This window comes from Pinus tabuliformis, chromosome 2_1 (assembly GCF_031772625.1).
Source record: "Pinus tabuliformis cultivar Carrire ecotype Pingquan chromosome 2_1, CPIR1, whole genome shotgun sequence".
Lineage (NCBI taxonomy): Eukaryota > Viridiplantae > Streptophyta > Pinopsida > Pinales > Pinaceae > Pinus > Pinus tabuliformis.
The window spans coordinates 211295077-211307718 of record NC_142299.1 but is presented as its reverse complement, the minus strand read 5'-3'; the positions used below and the strand labels follow the sequence as shown (position 1 = coordinate 211307718).

The following is a 12642-nucleotide window of genomic DNA, read 5'->3' as shown; positions in this document are numbered from 1 at the left end:
ATTGAAGTAGCAGATGTCTACTTTGCATTTGTAAATGGCAAATGCAGTTCGATTCGCTACTTCTAAGTTTATGAAACAAGCAATCAGAGAAACACAAACAAACTAACTAGACAAGATCCCCAGCGGAGTCGCCATTTTGTTATCAGGAAAAGTGTCTATTCAGAACGACCCTATCCCACTGGGTTGTGACAGTGACCTCAGAAACAAACAGGGAAAACTACTCTTGTATTCTCCTTTATGAACTATAAACGAAGAGGAATAGGATGAACCAACCTATGTCTTGCGCTAGTCCTTTGATCCAATATCTCTTCTCTTTTACAGCTTCCAACTACCTGCTCCCTTACTTGCCTAGCGTCACCAAGTTCCTGCAAGATCACAGAAGAAGGAAACTACACAAAGACATGGATTTATGTTCATAAAAAGCTTAGGATCAGATTTAAGCTAAACATACAAATATAACAAACATCAATGATATACAAGCATGTAGGAGAAACTCAAATAGTTTTATTGATAAAACAAGAAGATCCAGGAGGAGTTACAACCAATGATTCCTGATCCAGCATCAACCTCCCAGCATAGAATCCCCTCTTCACCTCCAACAAAGCATAAATCACCCAATACTCTGATATCTATCTCAAAACCAACAACAATTCTCTGCAATGTACAAAATTCCAGCCTCTGGATCTCTTGGTGAGGGATCCATATATAGATGTATGCAAAGAGGATGAGTCAGCTCATGAATTGATTAGTGGCCTCTCTCTATCAGTTCTTGCTTCCACTTGGAGACTGGGAGCCTCTTACTCATCAATGGTCAAATTCAGTGAGGCAAGTGTCATTGGAGAAGATTCTAGAAGCTTCCATTGTCTCTCCACCTCGTGGAATGACTCTGCCACTTGTCATTTCCCGCTCAACGCACCCTGGTAGGGCATTCAAGTGCGTTGCAACGCACCTAGCTAGTGTATTTGGGTGCTTTGCAACGCAGCTAGCTAGTGGAGCATCTGAAATGATCGTGATTTGACTAGTTCTGAGCAGTTTCTGGTGGAGAACTTCTGGGAGAAGCTGTAATTTGTTGACCTTGTTTCTTTAGGAGCTGGAACAACACTTTTAGGGACTTAGGATCCCTTGGTTTATGGAAATTTCATGCTTATCGCTGTAAGGCACAAAAATGTCTATAACAGTAGGGGAGAGGGGGAAACCTTGTTTAACTCCGATATTACACTTAATACCTTTTGACCACCCCTCATTGCTTTTTAGCTTGGCAATTACATTCTCGTATAATCTAATAGCAGGAGCTCTCAACTCGAAAGGAACCTTTATCTCTTCTAATCTATTCCAAAGGTTGTTTCTAGGAACTATATCGAAAGCCTTTATAAAGTCCACAAAGCAACAAAAGAGATTGGATTTGTCATTACAACATTCCTCCACAATGATTTTAAGCGTAACGAGGTGGTATATTGTTGAGTGATGCCTTCTAAAACCCACTTGGCCTTTAGCCCGCTTATCTTCACATTCAAGCCATATGCTCAACTTCTTTTCCAAAATAATACCATATAACTTAGCTAAGAGAGGGCTGATCATAATTGTCTGATAATTAGAGGGGTTATTTGTATCCCATTTTTAAAAATAGGGATAATGAGGCTCTCAGTCCATAACTTCGGAAACCCTTGCTTGACTGCTTGATTGAAAAGCTTGTGGATGTGGGGGATGAGGACAGGGCCTCCAATTTTTAATATTTCTCCTAGGTAACCTTCAATGTCCTTAGCTTTCCCATTAGCTAGGCCTTTAACCCCAAAATCAATGACTTCTTTCGTTGTGGGCAGGGTTTCAAAGTTATTCATGATATTTGGAGATTCATAGAGCTTTTTAAGATAGGAATTCCAATCGTGTAAAGAAATTTTATTATTATATTTATATTTCCTAATCAGGATCTGCCTCCAAAATTTCTTAGGAGCTACCTTAGAGAGGTGTAAGAGATTCTCTTGTCTTTTACAAATGTACTGCCTCATTTTTCTTTTAGTTAGGGCTTTGTATATTTTTATTTGGTCCATTTTAAGAGATTCATCAACAACTTCCATAATAGCTCTCCTCACATTTTTATAGTCTTTGTCATACCATGGGTTGGTTTTGCTATTTCTTTTATTATTTGAAACTTCAATTGAGAACTTATTAATAGAATATGAGAGGGTTGTAGTAAAATTATGGTAGATTTCTTCTATGTTGCCTATGCTAGATAAAGGAAACAAATTAGTTTTAATTCTTTTAGAAAGAGATCATTTTTATTTCTATCAAATATTAAACTCTTTTGGCTATAAGTATTATTTTCTATGGGATCCCTATGCATGACAAAGTTGAGAGTTATAAGTAAAGGCTTATGATCAGAGTCAGGCTCATGGTCGTTTAAGATGTCAAGATTTATTATTTCGTTGTATAAAGGGAGATCGGAAATAACATAGTCTACCACACTGCTACCAAGCCCATGGATGCAAGTCATCTGGATAGAATTGGGCCACTTCTTTAGACCATTGCAAATTATGAGATCCTGAGCACTATAAAGCTTGACTAGCTCCGACTAGTATAAACATATGTTTTCCTTATTTGCAACAAAAATGTATTATAAATTTGGATAATTTATTAACTTAATTATATCAATTAATAATTATTTTTTAATAAATAAATATAAATATACATTATAGATATTGTTTTTTTTTAATTTAAATATCTTTTTACATTATATTCCCCAAAAAAATATTTATAAAAAAACCTTTGAAAAAAAATAAACATATATGTTGTTGTTTGCAACAAAAATGTATTATAAATTTGGATAATTGATTAATTTAATTATATCAATTAAAGAGTATATTAACACAAGAAAGAAAGCCAATTGAGCTATCTCAAAGGTTTATATAGGCATTGAATTAATTTTATTATTAATATGTTTTTAAATGTTATATATCAATTGGATATTAAACATTAAGAAATTATTAATTCTTTAGAAATCAACTATTAATAAAATATGATCTCTCTCTCTCTCTCTCTCAATATGCATATTGAAATATTTTATTTATAGCCCACTTTAAATTTTTCTCCATATTAAGTAGTGAAGAAATTGCATATTCTTTTTTGTTATTACTATTATTTAATTTTTTAATGTAAATATTATTTTATTATTTTTAAATGTAACATTAAGAGACATCTCCCTTGTACTAGGATGTAGAGTGTCTCTTGACCCATTTAGAGATGAGAGAGAGGAAAGGTATCTTCTAGGGGTTGGTCTCTTGGTTGGTTACTATATGTTTTTCATTTAGCATTGAGATATCATAAACAATTTTGTGTATGATGTCTTGTTTTAGGATATTGCATTAGTTAGCATTTCTTTTACCATCTAGTAAACATAAGTAGTCTGTTATAGTTGTGTTTCTAAACTCTTCAAAAAGGATGGGCCTTGAAACCACACTTCTATTTCCTTTTAAATATATTTTCCAATCATCTAATGTTTTTCCTCAACTCTTTGATCCAATTATACTGATGGAGCTTTTGAAAACTCGAGGACCTTGGAATAGAATAACTCTTTTGTTGCTATGATTTCCCTTCAACTTATGATGTATAATTTGAATGCCACTAAGCATAATTCTTCTCAAGGGAGATCACAAGCCTCTTGTTTTGGCCTGCTTTTCCTATGTAATTCCACTTTGTCATTATTCCTTCATGTAGACATTAGTGTCAAAGGAATTTGACTCGAAAGAACAAGATGGAGTAGGTTATCCCCTCTATAATTTGACTTAGAAGACTAAGTTGGAGTAGGATATCCGTTAATGTCAAAGGAATTTGACTCGAAAGACCAAGATGGAGTAGGTTATCACCTCTATAACTTGACTTAGAAGACTAAGTTGGAGTAGGATATCCCTTCTATTATCCAGAGTAGAAAAATGGTCTCTATCACCTCTCCATAAGAGCCTCAAATCCAACTCCTTACCCAAGCTCCCCAACCAAGAACCATTTGGTGCTTGATTTGGTTGGCTATGAATCACATCTCTCATGTTTAGTGGCTTGAGACCACCAAACACCTATAGAACCTAGATTAGCTTGAGAAGTTGACCATGATTCAAAGTATGCTTAAAGAATATTGAATGTAAATCATCTTCTGGATTCATCTCACATTAGGTTTTTGTTATGATCGACATTTAGAACCAGCAACGGTGGTTCATCATCAGGATGATGAACCACCATTGCTAGTTCGAAACATTGATCATAACAAAACCTAATGTAAGAAGAATCCGGAAGATAATTTACACAAATATGAAGATAGTAGAAACCTGAAATATGGAATATCGAATGGTCAATATTAGTTTTGTACCCTAGAACCTTTATTGAATATCATTCATAGGAAATGATTAATTATCTTGGTACCTCTCTATGCCACCACCTTTGTTGTTTTTCCCCATTACTGGAACCTAGGTTAGGGTCTTATAATAACTAACGCTACCAATCCAAATACAACAACAAACTGCTTTTCACAGCAAAATATAAACAAGAGTAAATCAACACGTGCACAAATATAAACAACCCTTTTACAATTTTCAACAACCCTACTTTTTTATCTTAGAAAACTGTAATATAACTATCTAGGGCCCCCGTACCAGGGATAATGGCCCTCATACATCCACTAGTACAAGAATACAGTAACAAGATACACTAATGGTCTAGATGATGTAGCTCCTCTTGTCTTATCCTGAACACAACTACGGGTCCTTTTGCTCCCAATTTGTAGCACTACCTCTATTAATGGTTGTTTGCTTGTTGGGGCCTCACCCAGGTTCAGAGTTAATTTAGCCAAACAAATCTCGTTACTACTGGCCCTTTCGGAAATAGTTCATGGAGCGCAGACTGAGGTCTCACCCGAAGTAGTATGGGAGGGTGTTATAACCAGGTTTCCGCACCCTAGAGATGTCTGATGAGTTCGACTGGTCCGCAGTTTGACCCTGTGCATAGGTTGCTTCGCGCACTTTCCTATTCCTCACAACCTGATATCCTGCCTTCACGCAACCCTACTTAGGGACTGAACATCGCGTTCTGCGTTATTACCCAAGACATTACTTGTATTCCAATGTTAGTTAATTATCTTTGCCTACTTGAGGGCTTTAAGTTATACTTAACAACATAAACCATTCATACAGGTGCGTGCAGTAAATAAACAATATATTTGCAAATTATATCAATCATGCATTAACCCAAGAATAGATACACAAAATTATAACAAAAATTCTATTTATTGATTACTTCCACGGTTACAAACTCGACTCACCCTATGCACTTAGCTGTAGGGGTCCGCGCACTAAGCTGCAAACTACTAGGTCTCTGCGCACTCAACTATAGAGCGTTCTCCTACTCTATGACCCAAAGACACAGTTCAACCTGCTACCCAATCACTTAGACTTTCTCATGCTTCTCTTCTATTCCCTATTCTCTATTTTTTCCTTCTTACACTTAGAGCCTCGCTCTATTTATACAATCCCATGGTCCGCAGACCATGGGTAGGTCTATCTAGTCGACATTACATTACAAAACTAGGGTGGACAACCCTGTGACTCTATCATACTTTCACACCCTACGCCCACAATTCGCGGAGCTTTACAACAAGATTCGGTCAAAACTTGGGCTTTAAGCCCCAAAACATGCCTTGGGGGGATTCCATGCCCAACAGGCCCTCAACACAAACATCGTGACTTGCCCTTGAGTCACTTTATCGGCGTAGCGATCTTTGTGCGGAGTCCCTCCAACTGTGCGGAGGTCAGTAGCGCACTAAGCTACTTCTTGCTAGATCTGCTGCATACACTGTTCTGAGACCTCTGTATCAGAAGTGCTTCTCTACGTCTGCGCCAGTATCCCCTGCATTTGTTTATAGTCCCCTGCCTTTATCCAGATCCTTGGAGTGCGAAGGCTGTGCGCCTACTGGCTAGTCAGATAGTTGGACCACCTGTGTAGGGCTTCAAGCGACTGCCATTCACTTTTCCTGGGAAAGGTTCTCTATTTAGTTTGAGTAGTTAGATTGCACCTCCATCTATGAACTCCTTAAAAACGTATCGTCCCAGCCAACGCATTTTGAACTTTCCCAGGAATTTATCAAATTTATTGTCATACAACAGTAATAAATCATTTACCTTGAAGGTGCGCAATTTAATATGGCTATCGTGTTAGGCCTTCTCATGCTGCTTTTGCACCTGTTGATGAAAGCCAGCCATGAACCGTTCCTCCTCAAGTTTTTCCAACTGTGCAAGCCTTTCTTCCAGGGATTCACGGTCAATCATACCTGTGAGCGCTGCTATGTGCAGACTAGGTACAATATACTCCATTGGCATGACAACTTCCACTCCATAAACTAACAAGAAAGGTGTTTGTCTTGTCAGTTTCTTGCACGTTGTCCTATAATCCCATAGTACTGCAGGTACGCACCGGTCCTAATCGCTTCACTCTGCGTTGCAAACTTTGGTTAGTGCAATCTCCAGTATTTTGTTGAATGCTTATACTATCCCATTGTCTTGTGGGTGATACGGTGTGATTTTCTGATGATACACCTGGAACTCTTTCATGAGCACATTGATGGTTTCATTTAGGAAATGTGTACCACGATCACTCAATAAGATTTTCGGACAAGCAAATCGAGTCAACACATGTTCAAACAAAAACTTTGCAATCGTAGCGGTCATGCAGTATTTGACCAGCTATGCTTCTGCCCAACGAGTCAGGTATTCCGTTGCGTTGATGATGTATCATGTGCTCATTTTTCCCTAAGGTTTGATAGGTCCTACAAAGTTGATTGCCCACTTTTCGAAGGGCTGCAGCGTCATTTGTGGATTCAAAGGCATCTCGTCCCTCTACGATGGTTTACTAGTCCTTTGACATATGTCGCAGGCCTTACAGTGTGCTTTTGAATCTTTATGGAGGGTTGGCCACCACAACCTTGCGTAGAGAATCTTTTGTGCGGTCACTCATCCTGCATAGTGTCCTCCTACAGTGCCCCCATGTGCTTCTGCGAGGATCTGACTTCGTTCAAATTCAGGTATGTACCTTCGCAGTATCTCATAATTTCCCATTTTTAATAGGTGACTCGCGATGACAAAAAATTCACCACGCGCACCACCAATTCCTTCTTCTTTTGGACAGAGTATTCCTTCAACATAGTCCCTATCATCAGAAAGTGGATTATATCTTCAAAGTGTCCATCTGTGACGCGCACAATAAAGAGCTGTGCGTCAGGTAATCCTTCCTCCAAACTAGTAGGTTCCTCGCCCGTCTTAATACGTGACAAGTGATCTGGTCTTGAGTTCAAGCATCCAGGTTTTACCACGACCTCAAAGTCATATTCTTGGAACAATAAGAGCCACCTACATATGCGCCCCCCAACACAGGCTTATTTATCAAGTATTTTAGCACGGAATAGTCTGTATACATCTTGAAATGTCCTCCTAGGAAATAGTGCCAATATTTTTGGAGCGCGTACACCATAGCCAATCCCTCATGCTCAGTCGTGGAATAGTTCTTTTTCACTTTGGACACCCTGCGACTTGCAAACGCGATAGGGTGATCCAAGCCCTCTCCGCCCCCTTGTGTGAGCACCGCTCCCAGTGCTATACATGACGCATCAACATGGACATGAAACTCCACATCCCATTTTGGGAAGACCTGGATTGGGGCGGAGGCCAATTTCTCTTTTAGGACATCCAGGCTCTTCATGCAATCATCATTCCAGCAGAATGTGACATCTTTTTCAATAGTTTATCCATTGGCACAATGATCTGGGCATATCTTTTGATGAACTTCCTATAGTACCCTGTATGTCCCAAGGTAGCACGCAACTGTTTAACACTTCTTGGTGCTTCCAAATTCAGAATTACTGCAATATTCACGGGATCTACCATTAGTCCCTATTTGTATACCACATGTCCCAGTAAGTTCCCAAAGGGAACGAGGAATGTACACTTCTTAAGGTTTAGTTCAATTTGGTGTCGTCGGCAAGTATCCAGCATCAAGCGTAAGCTCACTACGTGGTTCTTAACTAATCCAAATACAATCCAAGATCTAGATAGACCTCTAGGAATTTGTGGATATATTCTTTGAAGGTGGCTACAACTATGCGCGAAAAGATGGCTGGCACGTTCTTTAACCCAAATGGCATGATGGTGTATTGAAAGCAGCCCCACTCCATCATGAAGGTGGTCTTGCTCCTGTCTTCTAGCATGATTTTTGATCTGGTGATACCCTGAGAACCCATCGGTGAAGGAATATGCTTCTTGTCCATCAAAATTTTCCAATACTTCATCCATGAACAGGGCTGGGAATGGGTCTTGTACACAGGCATCATTTAACTTCCTGACATCCACGCATATTCTTATCTCGCCATTTTGCTTTTTCTCCTGTACTACCATAGGGCTTACCTAGTCGGATTCTTCCACCTGCTCAATAATTTCAGCTGTGAGAATTTTGTCTAGTTCTACGCGAATCTTTTCCTTGTACTTCGGATTCAAGCAGTAAGGCCTCTACTTAACTGGCTTTGCATCGGGTTTGAGCGTGATATTCATCATCCCTAAATCACCAATGATCCCCTTTATGTCCATAATCTTGGTTAGGAATAAGTCTTGGTACTCGCGGAGTAACTCAGCGACCTTATCCATTGTGGCATCATCCCAATAGTTGTCAAGCGTTGCATACTCTGGTTCAGCCTTCGCCCCAATGTTTACCTTCGTCGTTTTTACTGGCACGGTGATGTCAAGATCTTCAATCAATGGTCCTTGAATCTCGTGATAGCCTTCAGTTTTTGGAATGTTAACTTTTTGTGGATCTTCACCTTCTTCCCTGATTTTTACGTTGTAACACTCCAGCGCATAGCTAAGCTAGGTCGCCCATTCCGGCTGAAGCACTTCCATTGGCTCCTGAGGTATTTTGAAGATAGCTTCTTTTACTACTTGTAGTGCATCAACAATAGAATCCCACCAATGATCCTCAAATGTGAAGGTTAATAGGAATCCTTCGCACTAGATATTCCATTCGCTTGTGCCATGGCGGAGCTCCATTTCTATATACCAATTCATAGGTATAATATCCAGGGTATGACAGAATAGGTGCACCCACTCAGGTTGTGGCTCTTCCCTATAGACCTTGGTCCATTTTGCAAGGTGTGCATGTGGGTCATCCCGTCCATCATACTTGTCTGTTAACCACATATGAGGCTTCCCAAACCGCATGCGTATCATCTTTCTGCATTCGCGCCAGTCCTCAAAACTTCTTTGGTGTGTACCCCACCATCTTGCGAGTGTAGCACACAGTACCCATTTCAGAGCATCGAAATGCTATTGTTCTGGTACTTCTATTTCAAATTTGTTCACGAAATCATCCACCTCGCTCAACCTATCATACGTAGGCAGATCTATTACCTTTGTTGCCACGCAATGCAACGACCTTGTCATCATGTAATAGTTCAGCATGGTTACCTCATGTAACTGGTTCTGCCATCATTCTATCTCTTCGTCAGAATTCGATGTGCAGGAGCTTTTAGGCTCCCATGATATTCGACCATCCGTGGTTGGATTTACCCAATCTTGCTCCTGCGCGGTTATCTTGTAGATTCAGTCTAGATCATCATCACTATAAATACGAGCTCCCTCTCGAGCATTCCAAAGTCCATAGGATAGCTGAAGCACCTAGAAAGGATCGTCATTCATTCTTCCTTCCTTGCTAAATTGTCAGAAGAATTCGGCCATCTGAACTCCTTAAGGGCCTTGGTGTTACGCATGCCTTCATTGAAATCATTACCAAACTCTTTTGGTAATTGAGGAACCTCCATCACTTGTATTTCTGCTTTCAATTGGAGAGGTTGCTAGATTCCTTAGGTAGCTTGACGAACCTCACAGCTTGGACCTGCAAGATTTCCATAAATTGGAGAGATTTCCAAATTCCTTCCATAGCTTGTCAAACCTCCACAGCTTGGACCTGAGTGGATGTAGAAAATTGGAGACGCTCCCAGATTCCTTCGACAGCTTTAGGAACCTCTACCACATAGACTAGCATGGACCTACATGGGTGTGAGAAATTGGAGAGGCTGCCAGATTCCTTCGGTAGCTTAAGGAACCTCTACCACATAGACTTGCATGGCTGTGAGCAATTAGGGAGGTTGCCAGATTCCTTCGGCAACTTGAGGAACCTCTATCACATAGACCTACATGAGTGCTATCAATTGGAGAGGCTGCCAGATTCCTTCGACAGCTTGTCAAACCTCCACAACTTGGACCTCGGTTGGTGCAAGAAATTGGATAGGTTGCCAGATTCTTTTGACAGCTTGACAAACCTCCAGTATGAAGCTGTCAATGTGCATGAAATTGGAGAAACTACCAGATTCCTTCGGTAGCTTGACGAACCTTCACAATATGGACCTATCTGGATGCACCAAATTGGAGAGGCTACCAGATTCCTTCGGTAGCTTGACGAACCTTCACAATATGGACCTATCTGGATGCACCAAATTGGAGAGGCTACCAGATTCCTTCAGCAATTTGTCGAACCTCCACCAAATGGACCTGCATGGGTGTAAGAAATTGGAGAGGCTGCCACATTCCTTTGGCAGATTGACGAACCTCCACAACATAAAGTTGCATGCATGCTATCAATTGGAGAGGTTGCCAGATTCCTTCGGTAGTTTGATGAACCTCCAGAGCATGGACCTGTCGGTATGCAAGAAATTGGAGAGGCTACCAAATTCCTTCAGCAGCTTGACAAAACTCCACACGTTGGACCTGAGGTGGTGTGAGAAATTGGAGAGGCTGCCAGATTCCTTCGGCAGCTTGACAAACCTCCACAACTTGGACCTGAACTCGTGCGAGAAATTGGAGATGCTGCCAGATTCCTTCGACAACTTGAGGAACCTCCACGTAGTGAACCTGCTTAGCTGCAAGGAATTGGAGATGCTGCCAAATTCCTTAGGTAGCTTAACAAACCTCCACCACATCAATCTGTGTGACTGCGAGAAATTCGAGAAGCTACCAGATTCTTTTGAGAGTTTAAGTAGCCTAAAACATTTGATGCTTCCTCTTGTTCTAAATTAAGAATCTCAAGCAAAACATTTGGAAATATAATAACACTCGAGCATATAGATCTTTCCGGCTGAAAAACAGGTGAAGTATGGCCCTCACAATTGAGGCACCAAAGGTCCCTAAAAGTACTAGAGTTGAGGGGCACAAATTTGAAGAAAGAATTGCCAAGTTTGATTGAACTCCCCAGTGATTTAGAAGTTTTGTGGATAGGAAACCCTTTGTTGGACATGGTGATGCCTTCGTTGGGTGACTTAAGGAAGTTGAAGGAATTGTGTGTTGAGTGTGGCAGGGAGTTGAAGTGTTTGATGGCTTCGCTTGAACTATCGAGTCAGTTGAGTTGGTTGAAATTGGTTGGTTGCCCCATAATCCACACATTAGAGTTATTCCATAATAACGTTTTATACCCCAACCTTGAGAAATTAATCTTAGAGGAGTGTATTCATCTAATGGAGAATGGAACATTACCCAAGACACTCACAGAGGTGTACTTGTTTAGGTGTGATAATTTGAGAAGTATAGAAGGCCTTTGTGGTCTTCCAAGGCTTCGAGAGGTATCCATAAAATCTAGTTATGAACTTCAGGTTCCGCCGAGTGTAGCAGAGATGTTGAAGCAAAATCGTGTGACACTAACTGTGTGGTAGTAAGAGAAATTAAAATTTTCAATTTGCAATTTAAGTAAAATGGAGTAAAATATTATAGAGTGAATATGCTTTTCCTATATTTTTTAAATTTATATTTAAAAGATATTTTCATAAAAAAACTTATGATTGTATTTTCATTAAATATGAAAATTAGTTATATATCTTTTTATTTTAAATATTAAGATTATAACATCAACAGATTCCAAATGAGATATGTATTTTTTCCCACTAAAGTAATTTGTTTACTGAAATTAATTGAAATAGTATTTTTTTAAGTTGAATGGATGTGTTTAGTTTTTTAAAAACTTGTTTTTTAATATTTGTAAAATTTACTGAAATTAATGTAAATTAAATAGAAATAGAAATAATATATAATATATAATTTTTAATTATAAATATATATTTAATTTTGTCAAATATTATCATTTTATTTTTATTTTATTTATTTGTTTTTATATTATATTCTTAAAAGAAATTACAAATATTAATATAAAAGTTAAAATATTTTGTAATGAATATAAATTTATATAAACATATACTTAATTTTGATAAATATTATTTTTTTTATACTTAATTTTGATAAATATTATTTTTGTGTTTTTGTTATATTTAATTCATTTTTATTATATCTTAATCTTTTTTACAAATCTATGAAAAATGTTTACCCAAAAATAAAATTCATCGTTTAATTGACATAAATATATATAAACATATATGTTTGTGGTTTGTAACCATTTTTGTTGTTCGTAACAATGTTTGTGGTTCCTAACAAAAATGTATTATGGGTTTGAATTGTATTAATAATAATTATATTGAATGTTAACATACTAAAAACCATATTAACATAAGAAAGAAAATTTATAGTTAAATTAGCATCTATATTAACACAAGAAGGAAAATTCATGGCTAAATTAGAGATG

The 12642-nt window shown here is 38.5% G+C and overlaps 1 pseudogene; it reads left to right on the top strand.

Annotated features, from left to right (window-relative positions):
- Positions 1-10418: 10418 nt before the first annotated feature.
- LOC149199491 (uncharacterized) lies at positions 10419-11722 on the top strand (annotated as a pseudogene).
- Positions 11723-12642: the final 920 nt, after the last annotated feature.